This window comes from Zootoca vivipara, chromosome 1, assembly GCF_965207765.1.
Source record: "Zootoca vivipara chromosome 1, rZooViv2.hap1.1, whole genome shotgun sequence".
Taxonomy (NCBI): Eukaryota; Metazoa; Chordata; class Lepidosauria; order Squamata; family Lacertidae; genus Zootoca; species Zootoca vivipara.
In genome coordinates, this window is record NC_142582.1 from 130384938 (window position 1) to 130402140 (window position 17203).

The 17203-nt window shown below is 48.9% G+C and overlaps 1 protein-coding gene across 2 annotated transcripts in view; it reads left to right on the forward strand.

Annotated features, from left to right (window-relative positions):
• The window catches only part of FRMD6 (FERM domain containing 6), a 136446-nt gene that overhangs the window by 87585 nt on the left and 31658 nt on the right, over positions 1-17203 (forward strand). The window lies entirely within an intron of this gene.

Genomic DNA, 17203 nt, shown 5'->3' on the forward strand with positions numbered 1-17203 from the left:
GCAGTAACGCCCCCTTTGGGAACCACTGCGTTCGCTTTCTTCCTTGCAGAGAAGGTGGTCCGATCTTCCTGCAGAAACAGCAGAATGGAATATGCTGCAAAGGTCTCTCTGGTCGTCTGCTCGCAGCCAGGCACCAGCGCCAACACCCCCCCCCCCTTTTGCCTTCAAGGCTCAGGTATGGAACTGTGGTCGGGGCCCCACCTTGGCAAGAGGCGCGGCCCTATTTGAACTGGCCAATGTGCCAAAGGGCAGCAGCATAAGCTCTGCCCATTGGCTGCCTCCTGAGGCAGAGAAGGGCCAAGAGCTCTTTAACCCTCTCCTCTCTGAGGAGGTGGCAGGGAGCTTGAAAGGCACACCAAGAATCTGGTCCTCTGCACAGCCTGAGACAGGGATAGGAGCAGCAAACGAAGTGAAGGAGAGAAGGGCTCTTTTATTTGGGGTTTGAGAGAGCTGCCATCCCTTTGCTGTTGTCCTCACTTGCTAAGGGGATCGACGGCCCTCTGAGTCCCCAGACTGAGCCCTCAGATTTCCAGTTCGCTGTCTACTTTTGGCTGTCCCCAGGGCAGCTCAGCAAAAGCGGCATCCCTTCTTGGATGCAGGAGAAATATCCCGGATGGACTGAAGAACAGGTTTCTCCCTTGACTGCCCGATAATAGGAACCGTCTCTTTTTTTCCTGTTTTTGCAGGAAAGCTGCTTCTGAGTATTTAGCCGCAGCGTTGAAGGGAGAGCTCTTGGCTGCACTGCCTGCTCTGTGTGTGAAGGAATCAAAGATTTCTTTGTGGAAATGAGAAGCAGATGGTTGAAAAGAATTTTCCCTGACTCCAGCACTTTTCCTCTCTTTCTCCCCCCCCCCCATCCCCTGGGTATGCATTGCTAGAAATGCATCGAATGACACAACTTATCCTGCTTGCTTAAATGGGCAGGCCTCTGTTTACAAGATCCATTTTGAAAAAAGAGTCAATCTCCTGCATAGCTTTTTCGTGGCATTCGACTGTTCACCTCGGGTGTCGACCTTTTGCAGAAGAGGCAGAAAGGCAGTTTGTAGGGTGTGTGTGTGTGTGTGAAGTTATTTAGCTCTAAACTTCCTTTTTGGGTCCAGGAAGACAAAAGGAAAACTAAGGGAGGCAAGCTTCGTGTGTTCTTGTGCAGATGTCTCCTCTCCTGCATCGTTATTTTGCAGGAAGGGCTTGAGCACATACCAATAATAATAATAATAATAATAATAATAATAATAATAATAATAATAATACCACCTGGCGTGCTCTGGTCCATGGGATCACGAAGAGTCGGACACGACTAAACAACTAAACAACAACAACAACAACACATTTATACCCCGCCCATCTGGCTGCGTTTCCCCAGCCACTGTGGGCGGCTCCCAACTGATTTTTAAAAACAGAATAAAACATCAAACATTAAAAACTTCCCTAAACAGGGCTGCCTTCAGATGTCTTCTAAAAGTCAGGTAGCTGCTTGTTTCCTTGGCATCTGGTGGGAGGGCGTTCCACAGGGCGGGTGCCACTACCGAGAAGGCCCTCTGCCTGGTTCCCTGCAACTTGGTTTCTCGCAACGAGGGAACCGCCAGAAGGCCCTCGGAGCTGGACCTCGGTGTCCAGCAGAACAATGGGGCTGGAGACGCTCCTTCAGGTATACTGGACCGAGGCCGTTTAGGTCTTTAAAGGTCAGCACCAACACTTTGAATTGTGCTCGGAAACGTACTGGGAGCCAATGAAGGTCTTTCAAGACTGGTGTTATATGGTCTTGAAATGTTGGTATCCGTCTGTCTCGGGAGACAATGGAGGGGTGAACCTTTGGAGGTGAAGTCAAACCATAGGAGTGTTACAGCATCTGCCGTGGCTGTAGATACTGATACTGGAGAGACATATTTTGTTGCAGCTGGGGCAGATGAAGGCGTCTAGTCGTGCTGTTGCAGATGCATCATGGCCTTTCTTCTCTCTGTGTGCCTCCCAGTGGTCATTCCTCCTCTGGTCACTGCTATGGATGCACAACCTGACTGCCCATCTCCAGGCACTGCGGTCGTCTGCAAGGGATTCCACTCCACATTTGCAAACATCTTTTTTACACATAGTTGGTCTGGCCCTGGGTCTGGTGGCTGAAGCCAGCTCTCCGTAGAGCACGTCCTTGGGGATCCTGCCATCTTCCATTTCTACAACTCTAATAAATAAGTAAATACAATTAAAACCCTCTCTTGCCCCAGCGCAACAAATGCACTGGAAAGTGTGGGGCGAACAGTTAGCATGTGAACTCCCTGCAAGCAAATCTGGATAAATACTGATGATCATATGTTGTTGTTGTTTAGTCGTGTCCGACTCTTCGTGAGCCCATGGACCAAAGCACGCCAGGCACTCCTGTCTTGCACTGCCTCCCGCAGTTTGGTCAAACTCATGTTTGTAGCTTCGAGAACACTGTCCAACCATCTCGTCCTCTGTCGTCCCCTTCTCCTAGTGCCCTCAATCTTTCCCAACATCAGGGTCTTTTCCAAGGATTCTTCTCTTCTCATGAGGTGGCCAAAGTATTGGAGCCTCAGCTTCAGGATCTGTCCTTCCAGTGAGCACTCAGGGCTGATTTCCTTCAGAATGGATAGGTTTGATCTTCTTGCAGTCCATGGGACTCTCAAGAGTCTCCTCCAGCACCATAATTCAAAAGCATCCATTCTTCGGCGATCAGCCGTCTTTATGGTCCAGCTCTCACATATAACTGCCCCCAAAACGCTCAACTAAGACTGGATTCAGTCCAACAGAGAGAAGAAAAATACTTCTTCATGCAAGACATAGTTGTATTGTGGAACTCCCTCCCACATGAAGTAGTGATGGCCACCAATCTGGATGCCTTTAAAAGATGACTGGGCGAATTCATGGAGGAGGAGGAGGAGGAGGAGGAGGAGGAGGAGGAGGAGGAGGAGGAGGAGGAGGAGGAGGAGGAGAGAGGGGCTGCCAGCCCAGGATGGCTGTGTTCTGCCTCCACAATCGGAAGCAGCCCTGCTTCTGAACACCACTTGCTGGTAACCCCAGCAGGGAAGAGGATTGCTCTTGTGCAAGAGCAGCCGCGGAGGTGAAGGGCAGGAGGATTTTTTTTATTTCCCCTTCCCTCCTCTGCCTCTACCTCAGAGGGGTTGGGGATCATGAGAGACGCAGTTTCCCCGACGGCAGCTGCAATTGCAGTTAATCTCTCGCAAGCGCTGGGTAGCTCACGCATCTCTGTAACGACATAAGGTTTAGATACGCTACTGTTTTAAGCACAGAGCTGTTTTGCTTGTTAGCTGAAGGGAGGCTGCGCATTTTGGAACGAACCCTATAGCAACAGTTAACTTGTCCTTGTGGGAGCGCAAGAAGCTGCCTCGTATCGAGTCAGGCCATTGCCCCATCTAGTCCAATATTGCCTACACTGACTGGCAGTGGATCTCCAATGTTTCAGGCAGGGCAATACCTGGCAATGCTGGGGATTGAACCTGAGTCCGTCTGCATGCAAAGCAGATGCTCTGCTGGCACCCTATAGCCTTTTGTCTTGGGGGAAATGCCAGTCCCTGCCCGCAGGAGCTTACAATCTGCATTTTTGGAGGGGTGTATGTGACAAATAGTCCCAAGGACTGGGAATCCTTGTGGCGAAATAACAAACTGGTGGCGAACAGCCCACTGTGAAGGCTCCCTGATGGCTCCCAAAACTGCAACATCTGGAATGGTCCCAAATTTAGTGGGTTGTGTGCAGCATAGCCTAAAGTGAATTAGTGAATTCCTCCTTGTGCAATGTAGCATTCTCCCCCTTCCCTCCTCCAACACGCACCCAAAATCTGTTCTGGGGGTTCACCCAACCCTCCTGAGCAGATCTGGGGACAGGCGAGGGGTGGACCCCCATTGCACGAGCACCGATCCTTGCACTAGCACAGCTATGCAATTGCACACTGCCCATTGTGATTCCAGCTTCCTGTTCACACACCCACACACTCCGTGAACGGACTCCTTCAGAACACAGAGGAGTCTTCTTCCTTGGAGGTTTCTAAACAGGTCAAAGGGCCACCCATCCGGGATTCCTTAGCTGTGATTCCTGCATTGCAGGGGGGGTGGACCAGATGACCCTTGGGGGTCCCACCCAACTCGGCAGTTCTATGATTCGATGTCCACAAACGCGCTGGGTAGTTTTGGCCCCGGCGCTGGGTTTTCCTCTGGCTTTGAATGCAGAGGTGGAGCCTTCTCCTTCGTTGCCTGAGACACCTCCTGTCTCTCACCTGCCTCTTCTGCAACTTCTGCCTCTATTTTTAACCTACCCAAATTGAAGGCTGGCGTAAACTGATCAGACATGACAGGGACGCAGCCTGAGGTGCTACAACTGCAGGTATTTGGCAGGCGATGGTGGCAGCTCTCTTCTCTCTCTCTCTCTCTCCCCCCCAACTCCTCTCTCCCCTCCTGCGCTAACACATATTGAAAGGAGGAACTGCACGGCTTTGCTCTGCTCAGCTGCCTTTGGAATGTGGGTTGCTGCCTTTGTGCAGGACAGGATGCTATGCCTAGCCAGCTGAACGCTGTCAGCTCTTGTCCAGGGTGCAGAATGTTTGAGGACCGGGACATTCGCAGGGAAACCAAAGTGCTTGTTTAGAAAGCTGTTGTACGACCAACCTTACTGTACGCTTGTGAAACGTGGACCACTTATAAACGCCATCTCCACCTCCTCGAAAAGATTCCATCAATGGTGTCTCTGAAAAAAATGGCACATCACTTGGGAAGACAGGCGAACTAATGTCAGCGTACTGGAAGAAGCAAAGATCACCAGTGCGGAAGCAATGGTTCTTCAGCATCAACTTCGTTGGACTGGGCGTGTTGTGCGGATGCCTGATGATCGTCTTCCAAAGCAACTACTCTATTCCGAACTTAAAAATGGAAAGCGTAATGCTGGGGGTTAACAAAAGAGGTTTAAAGACTCTCTCATTGCAAATGTTTAAAAATGTAGTATAAACACTGACAACTGGGAAACACTGGCCTGCGAGCGTTCCAGTTGGAGAACAGCCTTTGCCAAAGGTGTCGTGGGTTTTGAAGAAACTCGAACTCGGGACGCAAGGGAGAAACATGCTAGTAGGAAGGCACACTTGGCAAACCCTCACCGTGATCAGCTCCCACCCGGAAACCAATGTCCCCACTGTGGAAGGATGTGCGGATCCAGAATTGGCCTCCACAGTCACTTACGGACTCAGTATTAAAACTGTGTTAATGGAAGACGCTCGGCTACGAGGGATCGCCAAAGAAGACGACTCTGCCAGCGAGTTAACTTGGATGGCTTTAAAAGAAGACGGGACAAATTCGAGGAGGAAAAGGCTATCGAAGGCTACCAGCTGTGATGACTATGCTTAGAAAGGAATGGGAAATGGCAGCGTCTCCAGTAGGCCATGCTCTGTGTGGAGCTGGCTTTAGGCATCAGTGTTACAAAGACGTCTGCAAAAGTGACATGAAGGCTGGCAACATCAACTCCGCCGTGTGGGAATCCCTTGCAGGCGAAAGGAGACAGATTATTCATCCACAGCAGTGACCAGAGGGAGCAGTAACTACTGGGGTATGTTTGCAGCCTTCATCTGCCCCAGCTGCAACAAAACATGTCTCTCCCATATCGGCGCTGTAACCTCCCAGCTTTTGGGCTTCAACCCTGAAGGCGCGCTCCTCCATTGCCTCCCGAGACAGACGGACGCCAAGGCTTTCCCCGCTTGGAGTCGGCAAGACTCCTCAATGCCAGTTGCTGGAAACCGCAGGAGGGAAGTATTGTTCATGTGCTGGGATCCTGCTTGTGTGCGTTTCCCACAGGCATCTACTCAGCCACTGGGAGAACAGGATGCTGGACTAGATGGGCCACTGGCCTGATCCAGCAGGTGCTTCTGTGTTCTTAGCTATACATCTTCTCACCTGGCATTGTTCCATCATGTAACATAACACAGAGGGGCATGTATGATGGCTAGGACGTGCCCACACAGTAAGGACCGTGGCTCAGTGGCAGGATACATGCAATGCTAGAAATCCCCCAGGCACGCTTTGCAACTGGCTAGGACCCAGTTGCGACCACGTGGAGATCTTTGGGTGCCAAGTTGGCAACGGGGATCTCCACCTGGCTGGTCCCTCCAGCTTTCTTAAGCAGCTGAGCCGAAGAGCTTACCTCCTGCATTTATATCCCGCCTGTTCCTCCCAGGAGCACATGGCTCACCCCCTCCCATTAATCCCTACAACGACCCTGTGAGGTAGGTTCGGAGGCTGCAACTGACTCCAGGGTCACCCCAGTGAGCTTCATGACTGTGTGGGGATTCGAACTCTGATCCCGCAGGTCCTAGTCTGACACTAACCACACTGCCTTCCTAGAATATTTCTGCTACGGAGCAGCTAGGTAAATAAATATGCGAAAAATGTCACTCGGAGAAGGCTCTGAGATAGTTTCCTTGAAGCTTGAATTTGTTTTATTCTGGATTTGTTTTAATGTGTCGCTTTGAGATTGTTTTCCATTAAAGTATATCGCATTATAGAAATGAAATGAAATGAACAGTAGTAATTTCATTGGAAAAAGAATGGTGCCAAGACATTCCATTTTGGCGACCATAACCAGGGTGGATAAAAATCAATGATTTTTAAAAAATTAAAAAAATAATGGATTTTTATAATAAAGAGCTTTTGGAGGAAAAATCTTTCTAAAGATAGTTTTCTGTTTAAGTTACATTATATTCCAAAGGCTGTTCAAATTATGATCCAGCTCTCACTTCCATACATCACTAATTAAACAAATTATAATAATAGCCTAGCCTTTGGGATGAAGCATGCTTAGGAAAGAAAGAGAGTATTATTCAATAGTGCAAATGGACCCCCCCCCCAAAAAAAAGACAAACAGATTTTGGAACATACGATTTGTATTTGAAAAGGGGTCTAATGTCTCACCTGCTAATGAATGCACAAAGCCAGCGGGGGTCCCTGTGAAGGTGGATGAGCCATTACTGCAGATGACCTTCCTTGATAAGCATCTTTGGGAATTAATCTGCTTGCAATTGTCTTCTCTGGGGCACCACCTGCCCCCCCCTTCCCACATCTCAGCCCTTGCTCTATATTTCCCTATGGCTCCAGGAAGAAGCTACCTAAGGCAGTAAAAGAGATTAAGATAAGAATAGGTCATGGGGCCTCGGAAGATTATCTCAGGGTCCAGGCAGGTTCATATGGGAAGAGGTGGTCCTTGAGGTATTGGGGTCTTGAGCCGTTTAAGGCTTTATAGGTCAAAACCAGCACTTTGAATTGGGCCCAGAAACTAATTGGTAGCCAGCAGAGTCGGACCAGGATCGGTGTAAGATGCTCAAACCAGGGGCGTAGCCAGGATGAAAATCAGGGGGGGGGCAAGGGGCGGGGAGCAAGGGGCGGGGCCAAGGGCGGGGGCGGGGCCACATCGGAGCAGCCCGAAATCGGGCTGCTCCGACTCCCTCCTCCCCCTCCGCGATAGGAAGGGACGAGGGGGAGCCAGGATCAGCCCGAAATCGGGCTGCTCCGACTCCCTCCTCCCCCTCCGCGATCGGAAGGGACGAGGGGGAGCCAGGATCAGCCCGAAATCGGGCTGCTCCGATCCCCTCCTCCCCCTCTGCAATCGCTGGGGCAGGTGGAGGGAAAGCCCCAGAGCCGCGCAAAGTGGTTGCCTGGCTTTCCCTCCGCCCGCCCCACAGCCAGCCGGCTAGAAGGGACGTCTCCCTTCTCCCTTGCTGGCTGTGGGGCGGAGGGAGGGAAAGCCAGCCAAACGCTTTGCGCGGCTCTGGTGCTTTCCCGCCGCCCGCCCCACAGCCAGCCAGGGAGAAGGGAGACGGCACCGGGCGGGCAGTGGGGCAGGCTGGCCAGTGGCCCTGCTTCTAGGGGGGGCAATTGCCCCCCCTGCCTACGCCCATGGCTCAAACCGTCTTCCTCCGGTGAGCAACTTGGCCGCTGAATTCTGCACCAGCTGAAGTGAACCGTCTTCAGAGGCAGCCCTATGTATAGCAGTTGTTAGAGTCACATTTCCGACAGCCAGTCCCTCTTCCCAGGGAACTCCGGGAACCGTAGCTGTGTGAGGGGTGCATGTAGCTGTGTGAGGGGTGCTTTTAGTCCCGGAGCAGCTGTAATATTTTTATCGGTATCCCAATGGCATGGGAACTTTAAGCAGGGGTGGTGGGGAAGGAGTATTTTGTCCTGAATCAGTGCTAAGTAAAGCAGATCAAGATCATCAGATGTGAAAAATTATTTATTATTATTATTTATTATTATTTATTATTATTATTATTATTTCAATTTATACACCACCCTATACCTGGAGGTCTCAGGGTGGTTCACAAACAAGACCACAGCATATAAAATCAAACCAAAAGCAATAACCCAATAACCTCCCCCCCCCCAAGAAAAGAGCCACATTCTAAAAGGGTGTTGGCTGTCAATAAGATCAACCAAAGGCCTGGTTAAAAAGGACCGTTTTCCCCTGGCACCTAAAGGTGTACAATGAAGGCACCAGGCAGACTCCCCTGGGGAGAGCATTCCACAGATGGGGAGCCGCTGCAGAGAAGGCCCTGTTCTCGTGTTGCCACCCTCCGGACCTCTCGAGGAGGGGGCACACGAAGAAGGGCCTCGGAAGATTATCTCAGGGTCCGGGCAGGTTCATAAGAGGCGGTCCTTGAGGTATTGGGGTCTTGAGCCGTTTAAGGCTTTATAGGTCAAAACCAGCACTTTGAATTGGGCCCAGAAACTAATTGGTAGCCATTGCAGTCAGACCAGGATCGAGAATTGGCCTCCACAGTCACTTACGGACTCATTGTTAAAAACAAATAATCACAGAAGAAGAAGAAGAAGAAGAAGAAGAAGAAGAAGAAGAAGAAGAAGAAGAAGAAGAAGAAGAAGAAGAAGAAGAAGAGAGAAGATGCTCAAACCGTCCTGCTCTGGTTTTAATTAGAAGTTCCAGTTGCCTGTGATCCAATACTGAACAATTGACATTGGGATCCTGAGAATTTCTGCTCTGCTTGCTTTAAAAAATGTTCCAAGTTCCTAGCCCTTATGACTGCAGCTCTTCCCAGCAACAGCTGTCTGCTGGACACCCCGAGCTACGGAAACTGCAGAAACAACCAGTGATTGATACTTGTGGTTACTAATAAAATGACAGTCAGTTATTTAAAAGATTTGGGTAGTGAATTTTGATGTTATTGTAAATCGCTAAGGGACTTCGCTACAGATTTGAACAAGGAAATTGCAAGTCAAATTGGGCAACTGGAGTGGATCCAATCCAATCCAATCTAAGTAGTCCGATCTAAAACCGAAGCTTCTTTTCCCAGCTAGCTATAGCTAGGATGTATGCCCCTAAGATATTGATGTGCACTGCTGTTCAAGCATGCTAAAATTAGTATGCTACCAGGGTTTTTTTTGTGCCTTAAACCCCCCCCCCAGCTTATAATTTAAATAATGTAAGGGGAATGTTTTGAGTTTCTACATCTTAAAATATTTATGGGTTTTCCACCAAAAAAAAAAGTTCACGTAAAGCTTTGATTTTGATATGAATATCACATTGAAAGCTCAGTCGGACATGACTAAACGACTAAACAACAACAACAACAAACAACAAAAATCACATTGAAAACTGCACAACGTGTAATGGGTTGTGTAGACCTATTGCAGTCTCGAGCTACACATGTCCATGGATTTCAGCACTCTGAGTATGACCAATGCTGCCTTTGTATATATAATATTACCCCACCCCACCCCCACCCCAGGCAAATACTTCATTTCAACCACTTTTTGCTACTAGGGGGAAAAAATATCTCAGGCTATTTTTAAACTGCTGGTTCAGGCCAATGCCCATCTAGTCCAATATCCTGTTCCCACAGTGGCAAATTAGACGCCCGTGGGAAACCAGAGCGCAAGAGCCCCCTCCCCTCCTGTGGTTTGCAGCAACTGGGATTCACAAACACTGCCGTCTCTGGCTGTGGAGTCAGAGCCATAGCCATTGTGGCTAGTAGCCGCCCGTAGCGTTTTGGCTCAATTGGGAGCACCCAGGTAAAGGGTTGTAAAATACAGAGAGACGGAGTGAGTTTTCGGGAAAGCATCGCCTGGCCCTTAATAGGTTGAAGAAGAGCTTAAAATAGCCTGAGACAGATGAAGCAACGTCAAGCTCGGTTTCGGGATTGAATTCCACGCTCCTGAAAAGAAAAACATAAGCTGCTTGATGGCGAGTGACAGCTTTGGTGTTTGTCATCGCTAGGGCTAGGCGATAATCTGGTTTTCAGCATCACGATATATCGCCAACTAAACATCATGATATATCAATATGTCATGATGTCTGAAATAAGGATGGAGGTATGTAGAGGTTTTGGCTGGCTTCACGGTTTCCCCCGCAGGGTGTGATTTTTGCAGAGCACACCCCTCATGATTCGCCATATATTGCCAGCTAAAAAAAAATGGCAAAACCGATATCAAGACATGGATTGCTAACTGGTTTGGGACGATATCTCGATATATCGCCCAGCACTAGCCATCACAGAGATGCACAACATGGCACAGAAGCCGAGAGAGAAATGTGGAGGGAATAAAATCTGTGCAACCGCTGTGGTTTGAGGCTTGGTCCGCAGCCGTCCTTTGCTTGGGGTCCTGTGTCTGATAATTCCTGGTCTCTGCCAAGGATTTGGAGAAGGTGCAAAAAGGCAGTGCTGCGTCATGCTTGGAGTGACAGACTAGGACCTGGAGTGACAGACTAGCCCTTCACTTGGGTGGCCTGGGGCCAGTCACTGCCTCTCGGCCAACCCACCTCACAGGGTTGTTCTGGGGATAAAACGGAGGAGGGAAAACGATGTTCTTCTTCTTTGGCGATCACTCGTAGCCAAGTAAGATATATATTAAAAAAATTAAAAATTGTCCAGTAGCACCTTAGAGACCAACTAAGTTTGTTCTTGGTATAGTGTTGCATGCACACGAAAGCTCATACCAAGAACAAACTTAGTTGGTCTCTAAGGTGCTACTGGACAATTTTTAAATTTTTTAAAAAATATATTTCTACTGCGCCAGACCAACATGGCTACCTACCTGAATATAGAACTGAGTAAGATTGTCTTCCATAAACACGGTTTTAACAATGACTCCATGAGTGACTGTGGAGGCCAATTCTGGATCCACACGTCCTTCCACAGTGGGGACATTGGTTTTCAGGCGGGAGTTGACCACGGTGTGGATTTGCCAAGCGTGCCTTCCTCTTAGCAGTTTCTCCCTTGCGTCCTGAGTTCGAGTGTCTTCAAAGCCCATGACACCTTTGGTAAAGGCTGCTCTCCAATTGGAGCGCCCGCAGGCCAGTGTTTCCCAGTTGTCTGTATTCATACTACATTTTTTTAGATTTGCCTTGAGAGAGTCTTTAAACCTCTTTTGTTGACCACCAGCATTACGCTTTGCATTTTCAAGTTTGGAACAGAGTAGTTGGTGCACCATCTTGAGCTCTTTGGGGATGTAAATGTAATGAATGGATAAGTGGAGAAATAGCAAGCAGGAGAGGCAGACTTAACCCTTTAATCCCACTTGTTGCTGTTCTTCTCCCCCAACCCCACCCCACCCCATCCAGGGACCATTCCTCCATCAGATGCCACAGCATGGCAAATGGGTGCCTTGAATCTTTGCTAGGGGGAGAACAGCTGGGGATTGCAGGGCGGCGGGAATGGCCGGTGGCAGGCAGGGTTAAGCCCCCTTTCCCATGCACTACATCTCTGCTTCAAATCATGCCTTCCTTCCCTTGCCAGTTTGTTTGAGTGGCCATTCCTTCAGGCTGCAGCAGAGAGAGAGAGAAGGAAGGAAGGAAGGAAGGAAGGAAGGAAGGAAGGAAGGAAGGAAGGAAGGAAGGAAGGAAGGAGGGAGGGAGGGAGGGAGGGAGGGAGGGAGGGAGGGAGGCATGGCCTCCATGCGGTTGCATCACTGCCAGGCCAGCAGAGACCACCAACTTTGGCTGCTCCCCTCCCTGAACTCTTCTTTCCAGCTTGGTTGTTAAAAGAACTTTACAGTGAAGAACCAGCGTTTCCTCCTCCCTCTCGAGCCCCTTTCCTTTTGTGTCATGTCTTCTATGCTGGGGGGCCATCTTTGCCTTATGTTAAGCTGATGGTAGAAACCATTTTTATAATAATAATAATAATAATAATAATAATAATAATAATAATAATAATTTATTTATACCCCGCCCATCTGGCTAGGCCTCCCCTGCCACTCTGGGCGGCTTCCAACAAACATTAAAATACATCAAATATCACAGATTAAAAACTTCCCTAAACAGGGTTGCTTTTAGGTATTTTCTAAATGTCAGGTAGCTGTTTATCTCTCTGACCTCTGATAGGAGGGCGTTCCACAGGGCGGGCGCCACTACCGAGAAGGCCCTCTGCCTGGTTCCCTGTAGCTTTGCTTCTCGCAGTGAGGGAACCGCCAGAAGGCCCTCGGTGCTGGACCTCAAAAGAAAAAAAAAATTCTTTTGCTGAAGGGTAGGCCCCAAATCCTTTCAAGCAAAATAAATAATTTGCAGGAATCTGGGGTTGTTTTGCCCATCTGCTACTGTAATTTCTCCTCCATCCGGGAGGTGTATTTACACCTGGTCTACACGTCCAGTATAATGAGGCACCAGTATGGATCCCACCCCTACAAATAACCTGGCAGCGGCTTGCGGTTTTTTGTGCTTCCCTGCAAAGACAAACTAGGACATTTCTCCCATGTGTCCTCTTGCTAGTTAGCAGCTCTTTTTATTTGCAGGGGCCTTGCTCTCGTTTCTAACCTGCGGGAAGTTTTGCAAAAAAGAGTGGCACCCCTCTCCTGCGTTCTGAAGCAGCAAAATCCACTTTTGTACCACTATCATAGAGTTGGAAGAGACCACAAGGGCCATCCAGTTCAACCCCCTGCCAAGCAGGAAACACCATCAAAGCATTCTTGACATATGCCTGTCAAGCCTCTGCTTAAAGATCTCCAAAGAAGGAGACTCCACCACACTCCTTGGCAGCAAATTCCACTGCCAAGCAGCTCTTACTGTCAGGAAGTTCTTCCTAATGTTTAGGTGGAATCTTCTTTCTTGTAGCTTGAATCCATTGCTCCGTGTCCGCTTCTCTGGAGCAGCAGAAAACAACCTTTGTTTTGCTGGACCCAGGCCTCCGCATGCTTGCATGCTTTGCTCCTCCATAGAAGCTTTGAGGTTTCTCGGCACAAAGAACCCTTCAGTTTCACGGCGCCTGCGTCGAAGCCCTTGGAATTTTACACCGGATGGAGCCCTTCGTCTAGTTTTGGAAAGAAGGCGAGGTGGAGGCAGCCTGGGATAAAACAGACACAGCGATGTTACAAAAGCCGTTCTGGAATCCTAGCCTGAGCCACAAAGCGCGTTGACACCTTACCCATACAGAAATCTCTCTCTCATCTTCATCCCCCCCCTCCTCAAAATCCACGTTTTCCGGCATATCTGTGGCCTTGCCGCTTTAATCCTTCTTGCCAGCTGCAACCAACTTTTAAGTTCTTAGCCTGCTAAGTACCTAGTTTAAGACAAGCCTGCCCAGATGCGTAGGACGTTGAGATAATTTTAATCTGTTTAAGGATTTAACTTTTGTATGTTTTAAGAGTATGGCTGTGGTTTTTTCCCCTTGATTCTACTGTTTTATTTTTTGTAAACCACTTTGAGGTTTTTCTTTTGATTTTTACAATCGATATATAATTTTTATGAAATAAAATGAGTACCAGTCAATTGCGTTTTCCCATATTGTTCCCTCTCTCAATCGTTTCTTCTCCACTCTGTTTAAGATGGTTAGATCCTTCCTATTAAGGAAATCACTATTTTCGCCCACGTCGGGGCACTGTGTGCGAAACAGGACAGATAAAAGAAAATACCGTATTGGCCTAAATATAAGCCACAGTTTTTTTCCTTCCAGATTCTGACCGTGAAAAGTTAAAGTGTGGCTTAAATTCACGACCTTACAAAAATGGGCTTTTACGATATTGCTGCTGAAACAGACATACAGTAAAACAGAACGGGTGTGAGTGCCTGTGGAATTTTAAGGGAGCGGCTTATATTCGGGTATTGTCTTTTTTCCCTCCCCCCCCCTTGAATTTTGAGGGTGCTGCTTATATTCGGATGCGGCTTATATTTGGGCCAATACGGTACTTTTTTCACACAGCGCATGGTTAATCTATGGAACTGCCTTCCACAGGAGGGGAGAGTTGCTCTTGTGCTCGAATTCTGCTCCCTAGTTTCCCACAGGCACCTGTTTGGCCACTGTGAAAACAGGATGCCGGACCAGACGGTCCTGATCCAGGAAGGCTTGGCTTATGCTCTTAACCAGGCATCCCCAAACTCAGCCCTCCAGATGTTTGGGGACTACAATTCCCATCATCCCTGACCACTGGTCCAGTTAGCTAGGGATGATGGGAGTTGTAGTCCCAGAACATCCAGAGGGCCGCAGTTTGGGGGTGCCTGCTCTTAACATTCAGAGATGAGAAGTGAGCTTCCCTTTCACAGCCGCTTGATGAAAGCCCTGCAGGCTCTCAAGAGATGAGTTTCCAGTTGATTAAAAAGATGCAGAGCCCCCCCCCTCCTTTCAGCGAAAAGGAGGCGATGGCTCAACTAACCCAATTGGGAAATGTACGCTTAAGAAAAAGGTGCCCTCATTCATGTTTGTGACAGCATTTTCTTTGGTGGCGGAGGGGGAGAGAGTAATTAAAACGATGTTATTGGTTGTTGCAAACTCCAGAGGTGCGAACCCAGTGGCAAAAGGGCCTCGTAGCAACTTTGAGGGCACACAAATGGACTGCGGCGCCAGCTTCCGGAGATGGGAGCGCAGGTGACGAAATGTGCTCTTTCCCAGGAAAGCAAATATGGCGCAGCATCCTTCAAGGGAGGTTTGAGTCGCTGCCATCTCCAGGTAGCGCTTGAAGAAAAAATGAGGAAGGGCTGCAGAGCTCAGTGGGGCGACATTTGTTTTCCATGCAAAATGTCTTGTGTTCGGTTCTTGTCATTTCCAGGTAAGGAGGGCCAGGGGGACTCCTGCCTGAAAGCCTGGAGAGCCACTGCCAGTCAGTGTAGACCAGGGGTCCCCAGACAGCGGGGGAGTGCGCGCGCAGTGGGCCGGAGGGTGGGGGAGTGCGCGCCAGTGCGCAGGCGCAAACCCATTTACTGGCGCGGTGGCGCGCTTCCAGGCCGGAAAAATCGCCGAAAATTGTTTGTGTGCATGCGTATGGGCCTCCCCCGACCCGGAAGTGCACCTCCCCCGACCCGGAAGTGCACCGGAAATGACCTCTTCTGGGTCGGGAGAGGCCCATACGCATGCGCAGAAACGATTTTCGGCGATTTTTTTCAGATCTGGAAGTACGCCGTCGCGCAGCGCGCCGCAAGAGCGGGCGGCGGCAGCGGGCGGCGCAGGCCGGATTGGGAGGCCAATTGGGCCGCATCTGGCCCGCAGGCCATAGTCTGGGGACCCCTGGTGTAGACAATACTGAGCTAGATGGCCCAGTAGTCTGACTTGCAATCTGGCGCTGACATCACAATCATCATCATCATTCCTTCTTGCCCTGGGCATTTTAGACTAATAGCTGCAGCCGTTTTTTTTCTCTTCATTAGCTTCCCTGTTTTTAGCCTGCTTTTCCGTTCACACTTGTGTGTGTATGTGTCAAAGAGATGGAATGATCTCATCTATTGCATTTGCATGCAGCGGGAACTGTTCTTGTACTTTCGTCCTGCACCCTGGAATCCTCGGCTGAATCGCAGTTCAGAAACATAGAATCATAGAATCATAGAGTTGGAAGAGACCACAAGGGCCATCCAGTCCAACCCCCTGCCAAGCAGGAAACACCATCAAAGCATTCTTGACATATGCCTGTCAAGCCTCTGCTTAAAGACCTCCAAAGGAGGAGACTCCGCCACACTCCTTGGCAGCAAATTCCACTGTTGAACAGCTCTTACTGTCAGGAAGTTCTTCGTAATGTTTAAGTGGAATCTTCTTTCTTGTAGCTTGAATCCATTGCTCCGTGTCTGCTTCTCTGGAGCAGCAGAAAACAACCTTTCTCCCTCCTCTATATGACATCCTTTTATATATTTGAACATGGCTATCATATCACCCCTTAACCTTCTCTTCTCCAGGCTAAACATACCCAGCTCCCTAAGCCGTTCCTCATAAGGCACCATTTCCTGGCCTTTGACCATTTTGGTTGCCCTCTTCTGGACACGTTCCAGCTTGTCAGTATCCTTCTTGAACTGTGGTGCCCAGAACTGGACACAGTACTCCAGGTGAGGTCTGACCAGAGCAGAATACAGTGGTACTATTACTTCCCTTTTTAAGCAAGTAACAACTTTGTTCTGCTCGCTGGCATGAAGGCCGCCTTCTTCCGGATGATGGTGTGCCTTAGTTGAGGGAATTTCTGTTGTTCTCAACTCCTCCACCACTGGAGGAGAAAACAGTTGCGAGTCAGGACAGGGGCAGAGATTCGATCCAGTTCTCCTTTGAAGCCAATTCTGCCCCATTCACACTTTCTGAGATGATACATGAACCAAACACACAGCCATATTTCAAAATTCACGCGTTGGCGCGTTTTGCTGCTCAGCCCTCCAGCCATAGAATGGATTAAAAGGTTCATTTGAAAAAATGCTCACATTGACGACTGTACGGTGAATATATCAAAACAGATTTCAGCAGGGGCAAATGTTTGGCACACGAAGGGGTATGTTTTTAGGATACACCTTATTTTTGTGACTGTAAGTTGCTTCAGGCTGCTTTTAATGTTGCATTTTTATTCTCGTAATATGCCCTGGTACTTTAGGGCAAGGGGCAGGAAATACATAATAATAGGGACAATATTAGGGATAGTGTGGCTTTGCAAAAGAGTGTGTATTGGGAGATAGTCATGCTGAAATGCTGGAGAATTTCCATGAGGGTTTTAAAAGAAACAGAATCTCAAACTTATATGTAAATGTGGAGAACCAAACTTAAAGATTGGGGAAATGGGAAGCAAAAATGGAGAGGGCTTCCCTTTCCTAGTTGCAGGCTACCTCCTGTGTTCTTTGTTTTTCTTTTAAAGGCAGGATTAAAATAATAATCATCATCGTAATTCTTGGTTTGGGTGCAGTGTTTCTCAAACTTGGGTCCCCAGCTGTGGTTGGACAAGATCAGGGAGGATGGGAGTCCAACACTGGGGGTCGGGCATGGCTAAGTTCTTCTCCCAACTTCTCGTGGCCAGTAGCATC